Genomic DNA, 18,334 nt, shown 5'->3' with positions numbered 1-18,334 from the left:
CAACAGAGCTTACTTTGTATTAGGAACAAAAAAGGTAAATAGATTCATATTTTCACTTCTCTTTACTGCAGCAAAATTGTCTCTCCTGCAGGAAGGAAATGCCATCATCCCAACCAAAAATTTTTATGACCAAAAGGAGAAACGTGTCCTTTCTTGCTGGAACCATCAGTAGCAAAAGGTCTAGTATTTAAGATGACAGTGAAGAGCCAGCTCCCAAACCCCTTCTTTCCCCTCACTGGCCCCCTAACCCCAGGAGTTCTTATCCCGCCCCCTCCTGACATATGCCAGGAACTGATAATACCTCAGCCCCAGGAGATCCTATTCACTCCCCCCACCCGAGGAATTCCTCTATACTCCCCCTACCACAAAAATGTATAAAAAGTCTGCAAGCCCCAGTCTGGGGGCCAGCCAATTTTAGTGCTGAGCTGCTGGGAGGCACCAGACCATGATGCCATGAGAGAGTCACACATGGTAGCTGGGGAGACCACAGAGTGGTCCTTGGCAAGATGTGATTGCCCACCCAACCCCATTTACATGACCTCTTTCATCAATGCCCCTTACCTATGAATTGACATGGTTATCATTCCCCCTAGTCTCAAAAGAAATAATGCAAGATCAAAACACCCGGACTTCCGGGTAATCATGGCTGCAATCTAGACGCGGCACGCTTCCTCTCCCCAGCACCGAACGAAATAGACTACATCAAAGGAGCATAAAATCACCTTTGGAGGAACAGAAGGACTCCCCAGTACCCCACAGAGGCAAAGGTACGTGGGGCTTGAACATTTCCACACTAAAATAAGAAGGAAAAGCTTGCACAGAAAAGTGAGCTGAGCCGCCCTTCCCCCACCCCACCTCCCCCACTAAACCAGAGTGAGCTACCTGAGCGCTCACCGGGACAGTGAGTGAGTGGGGAGCGTCTCTGTCTGGGGGGGCACTCCAGGGTCCTTGGGATCTGGGGACTGCCAGGAAAAAAACGTCTCAGGGCGCTTTCACTGGAGAATCCAGCGGACCTGGACTCGGTGCGGGCTGCGCTGAACAACGCGCGCTGATTATCTGGGCGGAGCTGAATACCTGGGCTCGGAGGCTGGGAAGAACTAGTCTGAAGCAACCTAAATTCACAGAAAAACCGCTCTTATAACCCAGACCCCAGACCAAAAAAGGAAAGGGAAATAAAACCACCAAAGGGATGGCTCACATGGCCCAAAATCAAGCCTCCAGGAAGAAAGGGAAAAAAGTGACTATTGAAAACTTTTATGGTGGAAGTACCCAAGGAAAAGAGGAGAATGAGGAGGAAATCCAAAAAAATTCAGAACACGCCTCCCAAAATGGAAACTATCAACAAGCTCTGGAAGATCTCAAACTGGAACTTATCCAAAAGATGGAAACCTTCTGGAAAGAAAAATGGGAGAAAGAGATCAGCTGTCTGACAGATAAGACTGCTCAATTGGAAAAAGAACTCGAAGCATCCAATAGAAGGGCAGACAAGGCTGAAAAGCAAAACCAGTCCCTAATGACCAGAATTAAGCACCTCGAAGAAAGTGAGATGATAAAACAGCAAGAATCAATAAAGCAAACCCAAATAATTAATGAATTGGAAGAAAACAGAAAATATCTCACTGAGAAGGTAACGGACCTGGAGAACAGAGGAAGACGAGAAAATCTCCGTATCATCGGTCTCCCAGAAAAACCAGAGGTAAACAACAAATTGGATTTTATTCTAGAGGAGATTATAAAAGAAAATTGCCCCCACATTCTGGAGCAAGGGGGCAAAATAGAAATAGAAAGGATTCATAGAACACCTATACTAAATCCCCAAAAGACAACGCCTAGGAATGTAATTGCCAAATTCAAGAGCTTCCAAGTAAAGGAGAAAATCCTACAAGAAGCCAAGAAGAAGAGCTTCAGATATAAGGGGGCTCCCATAAGGATCACACATGACTTAGCGGCTAATACACTAAGAGACCGCAAAGCATGGAACACGATATTTAGAAAGGCAAGAGAGCTGGGTCTCCAACCAAGAATCAACTACCCAGCAAAACTGACTATATACTTCCAGGGGAAAGTATGGGCATTCAACAAAATAGAAGATTTCCAAGCATTTGCTAAGAAAAGACCAGAGCTCTGTGGAAAGTTCGATATCCAAGCACAGAAAGCAAGAGAAACATGAAAAGGTAAATATGAAAGAAAGGGAAAAGGAGATAAATCTTATCTTTCTCTTTAAGTCAAACTCTCTTCTATAAGGACTACATTTACATCTAATTATATATATTAATATGTGGGGAAAATGTTTTGTGTAACTCTTATAAATTGTATCATCATAAGAGTAGTTAGAAGAAACATGCATAGGGAAAGATTGGGGAATTAAGAAGATTTGGGGAAAGTTGGGGCAAAAAAAGGAAAAGGGAGGGGGGAACCGTGATAATACTAAGATTAACTTCAAGAAATAGGGGGGGAATCAATAGAATAAACTTTCCCATATAAAGATACACATGGGAAGGGGAGGGGAAGAACTCTCATATGAGAAGGAGAGGAAGAGAGCGTGAAGTGGAATTACTTAAACCTTACTCTCAGTGAAATCAAATCTGAGAGGGAAGAACATATAGATCCAGTGGGATCCTGAATTCTATCTTATCCATTAGGGCAAGAAAGAAAGGAAAATTAAGGAGGGGGAGGGGGGAGGGAGTACAAAAAGGGAGGGAAGGAGAGGGGGGAGGGGAAGGGAGCATAAAAAGGGAGGGGCTATAAAGGGAAGCATCTCAAGGGAGGGGACTAGGGGGACTGACCTAAAGTAAATCACTGGTTCAAAAGGAGAAAGCTAAAGAAGAAAGGTCAGAACTAGGGGAAGACATCAAAATGCAAGCGAATCCACAAATAACAATCATAACTTTGAACGTGAATGGGATGAACTCACCCATAAAACGCAGACAAATAGCAGATTGGATTAGAACACAAAACCCTACCATATGTTGTCTTCAAGAAACACATATGAGACGGGTTGACACTCACAAGGTTAGAATTAAAGGTTGGAGTAAGACCTTTTGGGCCTCAACCGATAGAAAGAAGGCAGGAGTTGCAATCATGATATCTGACAAAGCCAAAGTACAAATAGACCTGATCAAAAGGGACAGGGAAGGTAAATATATTCTGCTAAAAGGAAGTATAGACAATGAGGAAATATCACTAATCAACATGTATGCACCAAATGGTATAGCATCCAAATTTTTAATAGAGAAACTAGGAGAATTGAAGGAGGAAATAGACAGTAAAACCATATTAGTGGGAGACTTGAACCAACCACTATCAAATTTAGATAAATCAAATCAAAAAATAAATAAGAAAGAGGTAAAAGAGGTGAATGAAATCTTAGAAAAATTAGAATTAATAGACATATGGAGAAAAATAAATAGGGACAAAAAAGAATACACCTTCTTTTCAAGCACCACATGGCACATTCACAAAAATAGATCATACACTAGGTCATAGAAACATGGCACTTAAATGCAGAAAAGCAGAAATATTAACTGCAGCCTTTTCAGATCACAAGTCAATTAAAATATTGATCGGCAAGGGTACATGGAGACCCAAATCAAAAATTAATTGGAAATTAAATAACATGATACTCCAAAATCGGATAGTTAGAGAAGAAATCATAGAAACAATTAACAATTTCGTTGAAGAAAATGACAACGGCGAAACATCCTTTCAAACCTTATGGGATGCAGCCAAGGCAGTACTTAGAGGAAAATTCATATCCCTGAGTGCATATATTAACAAATTAGGGAGGACAGAGACCAAGGAATTGGAAATGCAAATCAAAAAACTTGAGAATGAACAAATTAAAAACCCCCAGAAGAAAACCATACTAGAGATCCTACAAATTAAGGGAGAAATTAATAAAATAGAAAGTGACAGAACTATTGAGCTAATAAACAAGACTAGAAGCTGGTACTTTGAAAAAACAGACAAAATAGACAAAGTACTGGTTAATTTAATTAAAAAAAGGAAAGAAGAAAGGCAAATTAGTAGCATCAAGGATGAAAAGGGGGATCTCACCTCAAATGAAGAGGAAATTAAGGCAATCATTAAAAACTACTTTGCCCAACTATATGGCAATAAATATACCAACCTAGGTGATATGGATGAATATTTACAAAAATATAAATTGCCTAGACTAACAGAAGAAGAAATAGTTTTCTTAAATAATCCCATATCAGAAATTGAAATCCATCAAGCCATCAAAGAACTGCCTAAGAAAAAATCCCCAGGGCCTGATGGATTCACTAGTGAATTCTATCAAACATTCAAAGAACAGCTAACTCCAATATTATACAAACTATTTGACATAATAAGCAAAGAGGGAGTCCTACCAAACTCCTTTTATGACACAAGCATGGTACTAATTCCAAAGCCAGGCAGGCCAAAAACAGAGAAAGAAAACTATAGGCCAATCTCCCTAATGAATATAGATGCAAAAATCTTAAATAGGATACTAGCAAAAAGACTCCAGCAAGTGATTAGAAGGGTCATCCACCATGATCAAGTAGGATTCATACCAGGGATGCAGGGCTGGTTCAACATTAGGAAAACTATCCACATAATTGACCACATCAACAAGCAAACCAACAAGAATCACATGATTATCTCAATAGATGCAGAAAAAGCCTTTGATAAAATACAACACCCATTTCTACTAAAAACACTAGAAAGCATAGGAATAGAAGGGTCATTCCTAAAAATAATAAACAGTATATATCTAAAACCATCAGCTAATATCATCTGCAATGGGGATAAACTAAATCCATTCCCATTAAGATCAGGAGTGAAACAAGGATGCCCATTATCACCTCTATTATTTGACATTGTATTAGAAACACTAGCAGTAGCAATTAGAGAAGAAAAAGAAATTGAAGGCATCAAAATAGGCAAGGAGGAGACCAAATTATCACTCTTTACAGATGACATGATGGTCTACTTAAAGAATCCTAGAGACTCAACCAAAAAGCTAATTGAAATAATCAACAACTTTAGCAAAGTTGCAGGATACAAAATAAACCCACATAAGTCATCAGCATTTCTATATAATTCCAACACAGCTCAGCAGCAAGAACTAGAAAGAGAAATCCCATTCAAAATTACCCAAGACAAAATAAAATACTTAGGAATCTATCTCCCGAGACAAACACAGGATCTATATGAACACAACTACAAAACACTTTGCACACAACTAAAACTAGACTTGAACAATTGGAAGAACATTAACTGCTCATGGGTAGGACGAGCCAATATAATAAAAATGACCATCCTACCCAAACTCATCTATCTATTTAGTGCCATACCCATGGAACTTCCAAAAATTTTTTTTACTGATTTAGAAAAAAACATAACAAAGTTCATTTGGAAGAACAAAAGATCAAGGATATCCAGGGAATTAATGAAAAAAAAAACACAAAGGAAGGGGGTCTTGCAGTCCCAGATCTCAGACTATATTATAAAGCAGCGGTCATCAAAACAATTTGGTACTGGCTAAGAGACAGAAAGGAGGATCAGTGGAATAGACTGGGGGCAAGCAACCTCAGCAAGACAGTATATGACAAACCCAAAGATCCCAGCTTTTGGGACAAAAATCCACTATTTCATAAAAACTGTTGGGAAAGTTGGAGGACAGTGTGGGAAAGATTAGGCTTAGATCAACACCTCACACCCTACACCAAGATAAATTCAAAATGGATGAATGACTTGAACATAAAGAAGGAAACTATAAGAAAATTAGGCGAACACAGAATAGTATACATGACAGACCTTTGGGAAGGGAAATACTTCAAAACCAAGCAAGAATTAGAAAGAATTACAAAATGCAAAATAAATAATCTGGATTACATCAAATTAAAAAGGTTTTGTACAAACAAAACCAATGTAACCAAAATCAGAAGGGTAGCAACAAATTGGGAAACAATCTTCATAAAAACCTCTGACAAGGGTTTAATTACTAAAATTTATAAAGAACTAAATCAATTGTACAAAAAATCAAGCCATTCTCCAATTGACAAATGGGCAAGGGACATGAACAGGCAATTCTCAGCCAAAGAAATCAAAACTATTAATAAGCACATGAAAAAGTGCTCTACATCTCTTATAATCAGAGAGATGCAAATCAAAACAACTCTGAGGTATCATCTCACACCTAGCAGATTGGCTAACATGACAGCTATGCAAAGTAATGAATGCTGGAGGGGATGTGGCAAAGTGGGGACATTGATTCATTGCTGGTGGAGTTGTGAATTGATCCAACCATTCTGGAGGGCAATTTGGAACTATGTCCAAAGGGCGATAAAAGACTGTCTGCCCTTTGATCCAGCCATAGCACTGCTGGGCTTGTACCCCAAAGAGATAATGGACAAAAAGACTTGTACAAAAATATTCATAGCTGCGTTCTTTGTGGTGGCCAAAAATTGGAAAATGAGGGGATGCCCTTCAATTGGGGAATGGCTGAACAAATTGTGGTATATGTTGGTGATGGAATACTATTGTGCTAAAAGGAATAATAAAGTGGAGAACTTCCATGGAGACTGGAACAACCTCCAGGAAGTAATGCAGAGCGAGAGGAGCAGAACCAGGAAAACATTGTACACAGAGACTGATACATTGTGGTACAATCGAAGGTGATGGACTTCTCCATTAGTATCAATGCAATCCCTGAACAATCTGCAGGGATCTAAAAAAAAATACTACCCACAAGCAGAGGATAAACTGTGGGAGCAAAAACACCGCTGAAAAGCAACTGCTTGACTACAGGGTTGGAGGAGATAAGACTGAGGAGAGACTCTAAATGAACACTATAATGCAAACTCCAACAACAGGGAAATGGGTTCGAGTCAAGAACACATGTGATAACCAGTGGAATCATGCGTCGGCTATGGGAGAGGGAAAGGCGGGGGGAGGGGGAGGGGAGGGGAGGAAAAGAAAACAATCTTTGTTTCCAGTGAATAATGTATGAAAACGACCAAATAAAATAATATTAAAATTTAAAAAAAAAAAAAAGATCAAAACACCCATACCCTAATTCCCCAAAACATCACCAAAAGATCAGACCCACAAACCCAATCCCCAAAAGACTATCATGGGTTAACTTTTACTTAGGTACATAATTCTTAGCCAAACTATAGCTACATGACAAGCCCAAGAACTTTCCCACTCACAGAAGCCTATCTCATGAAGCCAGTACACAAATCAATCATAGAGGCCCATACAATATATACAGGTATAGTACAGGTACACTAACCTTCAACATGCCTCAGTGATTCAATTACACAAATCACTAACTCAAACTACGTAGTAAGCCACCTGTGATGAAATCATTTATCTTGTGTGCAACCTTGATTCTGTCTGTAATCACAATACAAAATATAAAATGTTAATCAACTTATTTGTTAAAAGTGAATGTATCAAAATTATTTATTTTACATTTTGTGACTCTTTCTATGTCTTGCTTGGTTTTAAAGTCTTTCACTTCCCAAAGGTCTGATATGTATACTATTCTGTGTTCACCTAATTTACTTATAGTTTCCTTCTTTATGTTCAAGTCATTTACCCATTCTGAGTTTATCTTGGTGTAGGGTGTGAGGTGTTGATCCAGACCTAATCTCTCCCACACTGTCTTCCAGTTTTCCCAGGAGTTTTTGTCAAATAATGGATTTTTGTCCCAAAAGCTGGGGTCTTTGGGTTTGTCGTAGACTGTCTTGCTGATGTCATTTACGCCAAGTCTCCACTGATCCTCCTTTCTGTCTCTTAGCCAGTATCAAATTGTTTTGATGACCACTACTTTATAGTATAGTTTGAAATCTGGGACTGCAAGGCCCCCTTCCTTTGTATTTTTTTCCAGTATTTCCCTGGATATCCCTGATCCTTTGTCCTTCCAAATGAACTTTATTATGTTTTTTTCTAATTCAGTAAAAAAAATTTTTGGAAGTTCAATGGGTATGGCACTAAATACATAGATCAGTTTGGGTAGGATGTTCATTTTTATTATATTGGCTCGTCCTACCCATGAGTAGTTAATGTTTTTCCAATTGCTCAAGTCTAGTTTTAATTGTGTGGAGTACAAACAAAACTAATGTAACCAAAATAAGAAGGGAAGCCACAAATTGGGAAACAATCTTCATAACAAAAACATGTGACAAAGGTCTAATTACTCAAATTTATAAAGAGCTAAAGCAATTGTGCAAAAAATCAAGCCAGTCTCCAAATAATAAATGGGCAAGGTACATGAATAGGCAGTTTTCAGCCAAAGAAATCAATACTATTAATAAGCACATGAAAAAGGGTTCTAAATCTCTCATAGTCAGAGAGATGCAAATCAAAACAACTATGAGGTATCACCTCACACCTAGCAGATTGGCTAACATGACAGTGAAGGAAAGTAATGAATGCTGGAGGGGATGTGGCAAAGTTGGGACACTAATTCATTGCTGGTGTAATTGTGAAATGATCCAACCATTCTGGAGGGTAATCTGAAACTATGCCCAAAGGTCGATAAAAGAGTGTCTCTCATTTGATCCAGCTATAGCACTGCTGGGTTTGTACCCTAAAGAGACAATGAGTAAAAAGACTTGTACAAGAATATTCATAGCTGTGCTCTTTGTGGTGGCAAAAAATTGGAAAATCAGGGGCTGCCCTTCAATTGGGGAATGGCTGAATAAATTATGGTATATGTTGGTGATGAGATACTATTGTGCTAAAAGGAACAATAAAGTGGAGGAATTAATTCCATGGAGGAATGACCTCCAGGAAGTGATACAGAGTGAAAGGAGCAGAGCCAGGAAAACATTGTACACAGAGACTGATACACTGCAGTATAATTGAAAGTAATAGACTTCTCCATTAGTCTCAATGCAATGTCCCTGAACAACCTGTAGGGACCAAGGAGAAAAAAACACTACCCAGAAGCAGAGGACAAATGGTAGGAGTAAAAACACCGAGGAGGGACAACAGCTTGACTACAGGGGTGGAGGGGATATGATCGAGGAGAGACTCTGAATGAACCCCCTACTACAGAAACCAACACCATAGAAATGGGCTCAGGTTGCTGTGATGCCCAGAGGAATCACGCATCGCCAATGGGAAGGGTGGGGGGAGACGGTGTTAGATTTATAATACTTTTGAGCGTTAAATAGTTGTAGATAAGAGAGTGGGGGCCATAAACCGTGATAGTTAAAATGTTTGGGAGCAAGGGAAATATATATATATATATATATATATATATATATATATATATATATATATATATATATCAATTATGACCACTGAAATATGTTTTCTACCGTGTCTTGGGTTTTTATAAATATAAGATGGTTGCCAGGGAATATATTCCCAATTTATGAATATGCCCAAGCCAACTGGGTTTTATAGAGAAATTTAATTTATAATACACTGATTAATCAATAGAAAAAGAGAGAAAGTAAGAAAGGAATAAGAATGAAGGGTCTCAAGCCAATAAGGCCTAGACCTCAGTCCTAAGAGATAAATCAGTCACTTGGTTTTATCACTCACCCAAGATCTCTCTAGGTAAGGCCTCATGCCAACCTCAGACTCCACCTTCAAGAGAGCCTCCTTTCAAGAAATGTTTCCAGAGAATTCTCCTCCTGACTCCTCCTGAGTTCTCCTTCCACAGCCTCCTTCAAGACCTCTCCAGGAGCTCTCCCTCCAGGACCTCTCTCCTCTCAGATCTCCTTCAGAGCATCCACTCCCCCTGCAGGAACTCTCCTCCTTCAGAGCAAAAACTCCTCTCCTCCTTCAGAGCAACCTCCTAGGAACTCTCCCTCCAGCCTTCTCCTCTCAGACCTCAGCTATCTTTCAGGAAACCATCTAAGTCCCCTCCCCTCAGTTCTCACATCTACCAATCACTGTCCATGTCTCCCCTGTGCCAATGGTGGCTCTAGCTTAACCCAGGACCGCCCAGAGGTCTGTTTCCTTTGCACATGTCTGTTGAAGGTCATATTCTCAAATAATTAAATCTTGATCTTTGCTGCAGCCCTTCCTAAATCCTGTTACTCTGAGTAGGGTAGAGATTGTAAGTTCCAAGACCTGGTTCTGTCATTCCAAGTATCTCTATTGTATCAATTCTAAAATTAATCATGACTCAAAGAACTTCCTGTTCTATGCTTAAGCATAGGTCAAAGCCCTTTCCATTGTTTAGCAAAAGGTTTCTGTCCTAAAGTAGTCTTAAGTAGGGAGGAGAAGGATCCTCCCATGCCAAGGAGTTTCACATTCCAATAGAGTTCTTACTATCAGTAGAAATTTTTTCAAGTATGAAATTTCCCAATGGTGAAATTTCCAACATTCATAACTATTCAATACTATTTGTAACAAGTTTTACCTCGTGAAAAAAATCATGTACACACACTGTGGGTCATAGCCAAGTTAGAGAAGAAATTGAGCTCACCTTTGAGGGAGGAATCCTTGTATTATGCCTCTTTTTGACTAACCCATTGTCACATAGCATGTGCAAGATGAGTTTCTGGTTGTTTTTTAAATTATTTTTCTCTATATTTCCAATGGGTAATTTGAATTTGTCTTATTTTTTTTACTTGAGTATAAGGAATCAGTATTAATGTTTTTGATTTTGAAAGATAAGTTTGCAATTCCTATTAGCCCTAATACTAATTTATACCCAAAAGATTTAGACTATGAAAACTGGTCATTGAGTGTTATTATAGAACTTTAGTCAATATTTGTATCTGATTCAAGAAGAAAGGATTACTAAGGAGCTACTGTACAATTCAAAGAAGCACAAGGTCAAGGAGACCAACAATCCCTGTGGGATTGATAAGGATCTATGACAAGACAGAGGACTTGTTTTGGGGATTGAGGAAGCAGCTCTATGGCAAATTCAGACACTGGACTTCCTTGTGCCAGGTTTTGACAAGTATCTTGTGAATCTTAAATATACTCAGACTCTACTTTAGAAGATTTGATTAAGCTATTCCCCTATTATAACAATGGAAATGCTAGATCAAGAATGTATTGGGAACTTTTAAAATTACTCCACACTACTCAGACATTGCCTAAGGGGAAGATAAAGTTGTAAACTCCTGATTGAACAATGAAAGTCCCCAACTCATACCTTATAGTAAAGCTAGAACCTTAAACTAGGTCTACTTTTAGATCTAATACACAAAAGGGTGTTAAGTATCTGTAAAGGTTAAATTAGTACCCAAAAGGTCAAGCAACTTTCAAAAGGCAAGCTTAACAAAGAGGTGTGAAGTACTCAGAAGATTTAATCTAACCTTTGAGCACAATAGTATTCTATCACCAACGTATACCACAATTTGTTCAGCCATTTCCCATTTGAAGGGCATCCCCCTCATTTTCCAGTTTTTTACCACCATAAAGAGCACAGCTATTCTTGTACAAGTCTTTTCCCTTATTATCTCTTTGGGGTACAAACCCAGCAGAAACATGGCATACAAATGCAGAAAAGCAGAAATAATAAATGCAGCCTTTTCAGATCACAAGGCAATGAAAATAATGATCAGTAAGGGTACATGGAGAGCAAAATAAAAAATTAATTGGAAATTAAATAATATGATACTCCAAAATAGGTTAAAGAACAAGTCATAGAAACAATTAATAATTTCATTGAGGAAAATGACAATGATGAGACATCCTTTCAAACCTTATGGGATGCAGCCAAAGCAGTAATCAGAGGTAAATTCATATCCCTGAGTGCATATATTAATGAACTAGGGAGGGCAGAGATCAATGAACTGGAAATACAAATAAAAAAACTTGAATGCGAACAAATTAAAACCCCCCAGAAAAAACCAAACTAGAGATCCTAAAAATTAAGGGAGAAATTAATAAAATCGAAAGTGATAGAACTATTAAACTAATAAATAAGACTAGAAGGTGGTACTTTGAAAAAACAAACAAAATAGACAAATTACTGGTCAATTTAATTTAAAAAAGGAAAGAAGGAAAGCAAATTAACAGCATCAAAGATGAAAAGAGGGACATCACCTCCAATGAAGTGGAAATTAGAGCAATCATTAAAAATTACATTGCCCAATTATATGGCAATAAATATACCAATCTACGCGATATGGACAAATATATACAAAAATACAAACTGCATAGACTAACAGAAGAAGAAATAGAATTCTTTAATGAACACTCACTCCTTCTGCACAGGGTTGTCAACTAGAAAAATCGCAGAACTATTAAATAGTCAAAATCACTCTTAAATCAAGGGAAAATGGGTTAGCGTTAATAAGTTCGACAACAGAGCTTCTTCCCGACACTGCACAGAATCTGGACGCCCTGGTCACTGACCCCTGGGAGTGCCACCGACTCAGGATGGACTCGGAGGGACAAAATAATTTGGGGAACCTATATACCATTTGGGGAATCCAGGGGCAGGGAAAGATGATTGACATCACTATAGCTACAATGAAAATGGGAGTGTTCAAACTACACTGACAGGATACAATCAAGCTTGGGAAAAGAATCATAGCTAGAGGCTAGGGTGTAAGAGAAGGGGCTGCTTACAATAAATACTAAAGGATGGTTCCTGTTCAGGTGAGGATATTCCTGGGAAAGGTTCTAATATAGTAGGGGAGACTACCTAAAACAAAGAGGGTCCTTAGAATATGCTTATCTCACCCAGGGTCCCCCACTCAGTCTGAAATTTCTAACTTGGGATTCCCTTCAGGGAAGATTCCCATGGGAACAGGGAACAAGTACAAGCTTTGGGGTCTCCAATTTACAAGCTAAATTTGAAAATTGGGGTTCATCAGATCCCACTAGGCCACAAGTTTGGGATTCCTAAATTCCATGTTGACAGGGTGCTGAGTGCAGGGTCAGGAGTTAGGGAGATCTGAGTTCAAATGCAGCCTCAGATATTTACTGGCTTCTGTGACCCTGGGCAAATTACTTAACTTTATTTGACTCAGTTTCCCCTTTAGCTGGAGAAAGAAATGGCCGGCTGCTCCATTACCTTTGCGAGAAAACCCTAAACAGGGTCATGAAGAGTGAGCAGAGACAGAAAAACCACTGAACAAGAGAAAGCTCCACTTCCCAGGGCTATGGAGGAAGCACTTACTACAGTGCCTAAACACAGAAGGGAAAGAGGGGGCTGGAAAGAAGTGAGAGGGACTTGGTGGGGAGAGGTCACACCCCAGCACTAACAGTGGAGGGAGAGGCCATGGGACAGGCTGGTCCTAAGTCGGATCTTCAGGGGATCCTGGAGGGGGTTCTGAGTAGAGCGAGGACAGACAAAGGCTCAGGAAGCAAAGATGAGGGTAGGGGAGGGGCGGGAGGAAATAGTTCTTCCTGGGAAGGAGAGGGGAGGTCTGCCCCTCGTGGAAGGGTGGGCACAACACCCTTCCCACATATCTGAACCCCCGGAGGTCCCCCCCACCCAAGCACACAGAACCCAGCTCACAGCCACCCACGTGTTTCCCTTCGCTCTCCCCTCCCCAACCCGCCTTCCCAGACTCACCCTGGAATTTATACTGAACTGGGGGCAAAGCCAACTGGGTTGTGCGTGTGCACTGAGATCCTCACCCCACAACTGACAAGCTGGTGGGCATTTCTGCCCTTCCTCTCTCACGGACTCTGCAAGCTTCCTTAGCATGGAGCAGTCAGAGCCCAGAGCTGGAATACGCATGTGCACTCCTCCCGGAATCTCACTTACAGGACTCTGCGAGCTTCCATAGTGGGGCAGGGACACAGCAGGCTAAAAGGACAGCCAGATGAAGCACTCCCATAATGCACCGCCCCTGTGAACAGGGACTTCAGCAGGCATTCTGGGAAACAGAGTCTGAGTCCCACCTCCATTTTCCTGCCCACCCTCACCCCCACTTCCAGCACTGCAGTGCCTTTCACCTTTAAAAATTTAATAATAATAATCCTATTCAAAATAATGGTGGTGACATGACAGTTGAATTTGAAAAGAGGAATGGAATGGAAATCTTAATAACTGAAGGAATAACCAAGGATTCAACTGGCACACTTGAAGCCAACATTCTAAGTGGCAGAACGGAATCTGGCTAAATAAACTTATGTGAGATAAGCAACAGCTATCATCTAAATTCATGTTCCAATGTAGTAGAGGATAGAATACATTCAACCTTGAAGGTTGTAAAAATGGAGATTTGAACTTCGGACTTCAATCCCCAAAAGTTCTTGCTCTAGTTCCCAAGATGCTCTCTCATCTCATTGAGATCTCCACCTGGGCAAGATCAAAATTTCTATTTAAACTGGCTGTAAAACCTACTGAGCTCTCTCTGTTCCTGTTTCTACTTCCAAAGACACACGGCTCTCAAGATGTAGTGTAAGTGAAATTGAATGGGCCTTTCGGCCCTCCTAGGTGTGACAAGGAAATCACTTTAAAAGACTGATATATATTAATTTAAGGTTGCCAAGGAATTCAGCTATGTAATTCCTTAATGAAAACTCAAATCAGCAGGCAACCTTTTATGGAGTTTAATTACAAACAGGAGGAAGAAAGGTATTAGAGATAGAGAGAGGGAGAGAGAGAGAAAAGGGAGAGAAGGGAATAGGGCTTAAATACCCCTTCTGTTTAGGCTGGGCCAAAAGGCCCAAGCCCTTAGATAGCTGAGGCAAAGAAAAGAGATCAGTCCCTATCACTCATGTGACCAAAATGGAGAAACAGTCTCAGGGGCCTCCACTCCAGCTTCCTTCAGAGCAAACTCCTCAAAGCACCAACTCTCAGAGCAAAAACCTCTCCAACCCACCACCCCTCAGTCCTCAGACCCCTCTATCTTTAAGGAAACCATCCAAGTTCCCTCCCCTCAGTTCTCACATCTACCAATCACTGTCCATGTCTCCCTGTGCCAATGGTGGCTCTAGCTTAACCCAGGACTGCCCAGAGGTCTGTGGCTTTGCACATGTCTGTTGAAGGTCATATTCTCAAATAATTAAATCTTGATCCTTTGCTGCAGCCCTTCCTAAATCCTGTTAGGACTGAGTGGGGTGGAAATTGTATTTTCCAAGACCTGGTTCTGTCATTCCAAGTATCTCTATTGTATCAATTCTAAAATCAATCATGACTCAAAGAAATTCCTGTTCTATGCTTAAGCATAGGTCAAAGCCCTTTCCATTGTTCAGCAAAAGGTTTCTGTCCTAAAGTAATCTTAAGAAGGGAGGAGGAGGAACCTCCCATGCCAATGGGGTTCACATTCCAATAGAGTTCCCACTATCAATAGGAAATTTTTCAAGTATGAAATTTCCCAATGGTGAAATTTCCAACATTTATAAGTCTAAGGAATTTTAAGGTTTACATAGGCATGTGCTTTCTTATTTTGTATTTTCTTTATTTCTTAATCTTTAATAAACCTCATAAAAATATAATACCTTTAGCAGAGGAACTAATTTTAACTGCTACAGTTTTGGCTAACCACGTCGAAAAAAATGAAATACCCTCAATCTTCCGATTCTTTTCTCTACTGTAACTAAGTTCTGCTACTGCTTAGATTTTTTAACTCCAAGGCTTTTTAGCAAGCCTCTTGACTCATCTTGCTCCCGGCTCCTGGCTCCCGATCTTGCCTGCCTGCTTTCCTGCCTGCAGCCATCTGCTCCAGACCTGTTTGCTATTTGACCCAGATAGCCACTCACCTGCTCCCAGCCCTGGCCTGCCCTGCTGCCTGAAATCCGGACTCAGATGAATTGCCCAACCCAGCAATTCTGACTCATATCCCCAGCCCCAGGCCCAGGACTCACTTTTCCTTAGGCTAAGATTAGCCTCCACGTGGACTAGGGGCAGGAGATAACAGAAGGGGAGAAAGAACGGGAAAGAAGGTAAAGGCTTTTCCAAACAGGTGCTTATAATCATGACTGATTTAAAAGGTCTTTTGACTGCATTGATCCTTTTATTTACTTCACCTGCATGCCAAGGGGAAAATTCCGCTCCCTGCAACTCTTCAGCTAACTTTGGGGAGGCAGCTGGGTGGCTCAGTGAATTGAGAGCCAAGCCTAGAGATGGAAGGCCCTTGGTTGAAATCTGGCCTCAGGCACTTCATGGTGGTGTGGCCCTGGACAGGTCGCTTAACCCCCATTGCCTACCCCTTACCAATCTCCTGCCTTCTGATAATAGGCATCTAAATGGATAATTAAACAAAAAAAAAAAACAAAAAAACCTAAGGAACTTTAAAGAGCCTTGAGGTTATATTGTTATGGCATTTCAGACTCCAATGTTTTATAAAATTCTCTGTATTCTATTGCATTTTGCTGATTGTTTTGTTTAAGGTTTAACTTTGTGATTTCAAGTTCATATATTACTGTATTCAATACTATTCTGTTATCCATTCACAGTGGATCATAGGCAGTAAATGAATATATATATTCATATAATATAGTAAATGAATACTATATTTTCATCCAGAAATTATCTTTTTTTATTTGGATTTTTAATTTCTCATGCCAATAGATTCATATACTTCATAACTCAGCCATGCATACCTAAGTGATCCTGTGTTATCAATCACCCTTTTAAGGGGGAAATGTAAAAAATATTATTATTTTAAATTGCAAAGTTTAAATGCCTTTTAAGAAGAATTTAGGTCAAGAAAGATGATACCTCTCTGAATCCAGAAACTGAACTTTAAAAAGGAAAAAAATAAAAAATTTAAATAAATAAATAAAAAGGACATCAGAAAAATCCACATAAAAAAGAAAATTACTGGATGAAAATATAGACTATCAAAGTCTTATGTGTTAAAATTCTAAGTAAAGGAAAAATAAATCTATACCAGGTCCTTGAATCAGGGCCCAATTAAAATGATCTAAGCAATGATGCATTTACCCAGTCAGTAGCCAGGACTACAGAAAGTTACCACACTATGAAAGACAGAAAAGGGACCAGATTATAGGAGCCAATTTTGGGGATACTCGTCTGTATTTTCATAGTGAGTGTGGACACAAGGAAGGCCAATGTCTTAACAAATGTTAAACATCGCAACCCTGTGTCTTCACACTAGGTTCAAGACCATTGTATTGGCTTAGAAGTGCATCAATCCATTTTGTATTGGTTTATCTTTGACCCTATGCAATGGCTCTTTTGTGTATATCTTGTACTGGAATCAGACAGAATTATTAAGTAAAGTCCCATACATTTTTTAAAATAATTAATGGCATCATTTTTGTAGTCTCAAGCTTTGTGGGCATACATTGACATTATAGCAAATGAATTTTAAACTTACATTACTGCAAAATCAAAAAGATAAAGAAAACCTTAATACTGGTGGCATGTGCCTCAAATATAAAAAGGAAAAAAAATAAAAAATTGAAATACTATATTGCATATGCAATAAAAATATAATAAAAGAGTTTTAAAATTCAAAAATATGGCTTATAATCATTGACACTCTGTGTCAGCTAAGAAAATACAGAACTCAAGGCTTTCTCACCAAAAATGTTATCCATTTCCTCTTCATACCTGACCATGATCCACTGGGAATATCACAAGGTAATAGTTTTTTTTAAATAAAGACCAGTAGTATAAATATGTAGATATCAGTATCCCCAAAATTCTCAATAGTCCAGTTAATTATAATAACAAACCACTATCATTTTTTTACATGAGTTGCTGTATGGCATTTTTTAAACATTATTTTATTTGGTCATTTTCATACATTATTCACTGGAAACAAAGATCATTTTCTTTTCCTCCCCTCTCCCCCCGCCCCCCCGCCTTTCCCTCTCCCATAGCCGACGCATGATTCCACTGGTTATCACATGTGTTCTTGACTCGAACCCATTTCCCTGTTGTTGGAATTTGCATTATAGTGTTGATTTAGACTCTCTCCTCAGTCTTATCTCCTCCAACCCTGTAGTCAAGCAATTGCTTTTCATCGGTGTTTTTACTCCCACAGTTTATCCTCTGCTTGTGGGTAGTATTTTTTTTAGATCCCTGCAGATTGTTCAGGGACATTGCATTGATACTAATGGAGAAGTCCATCACCTTCGATTGTACCACAATGTATCAGTCTCTGTGTATAATGATTTCCTGGTTCTGCTCCTTTTGCTCTGCATCACTTCCTGGAGGTTGTTCCAGTCTATATGGAATTCCTCCACTTTATTATTCCTTTTAGCACAATAGTATTCCATCAACAATATACCACAATTTGTTCAGCCATTTCCCAATTGATGGGCATCCCGTCGTTTTCCAATTTTTGGCCACCACAAAGAGCGCAGCTATGAATATTTTTGTACAAGACTTTTTGTCCATTATCTCTTTGGGGTACAAGCCCAGCAGTGCTATGGCTGAATCAAAGGGTAGACATTCTTTTATCGCCCTTTGTGCATAGTTCCAAAT

This window comes from Monodelphis domestica, chromosome 2 (assembly GCF_027887165.1).
Source record: "Monodelphis domestica isolate mMonDom1 chromosome 2, mMonDom1.pri, whole genome shotgun sequence".
Classification (NCBI taxonomy): domain Eukaryota; kingdom Metazoa; phylum Chordata; class Mammalia; order Didelphimorphia; family Didelphidae; genus Monodelphis; species Monodelphis domestica.
Note: the sequence above shows the minus strand (reverse complement) of the source record.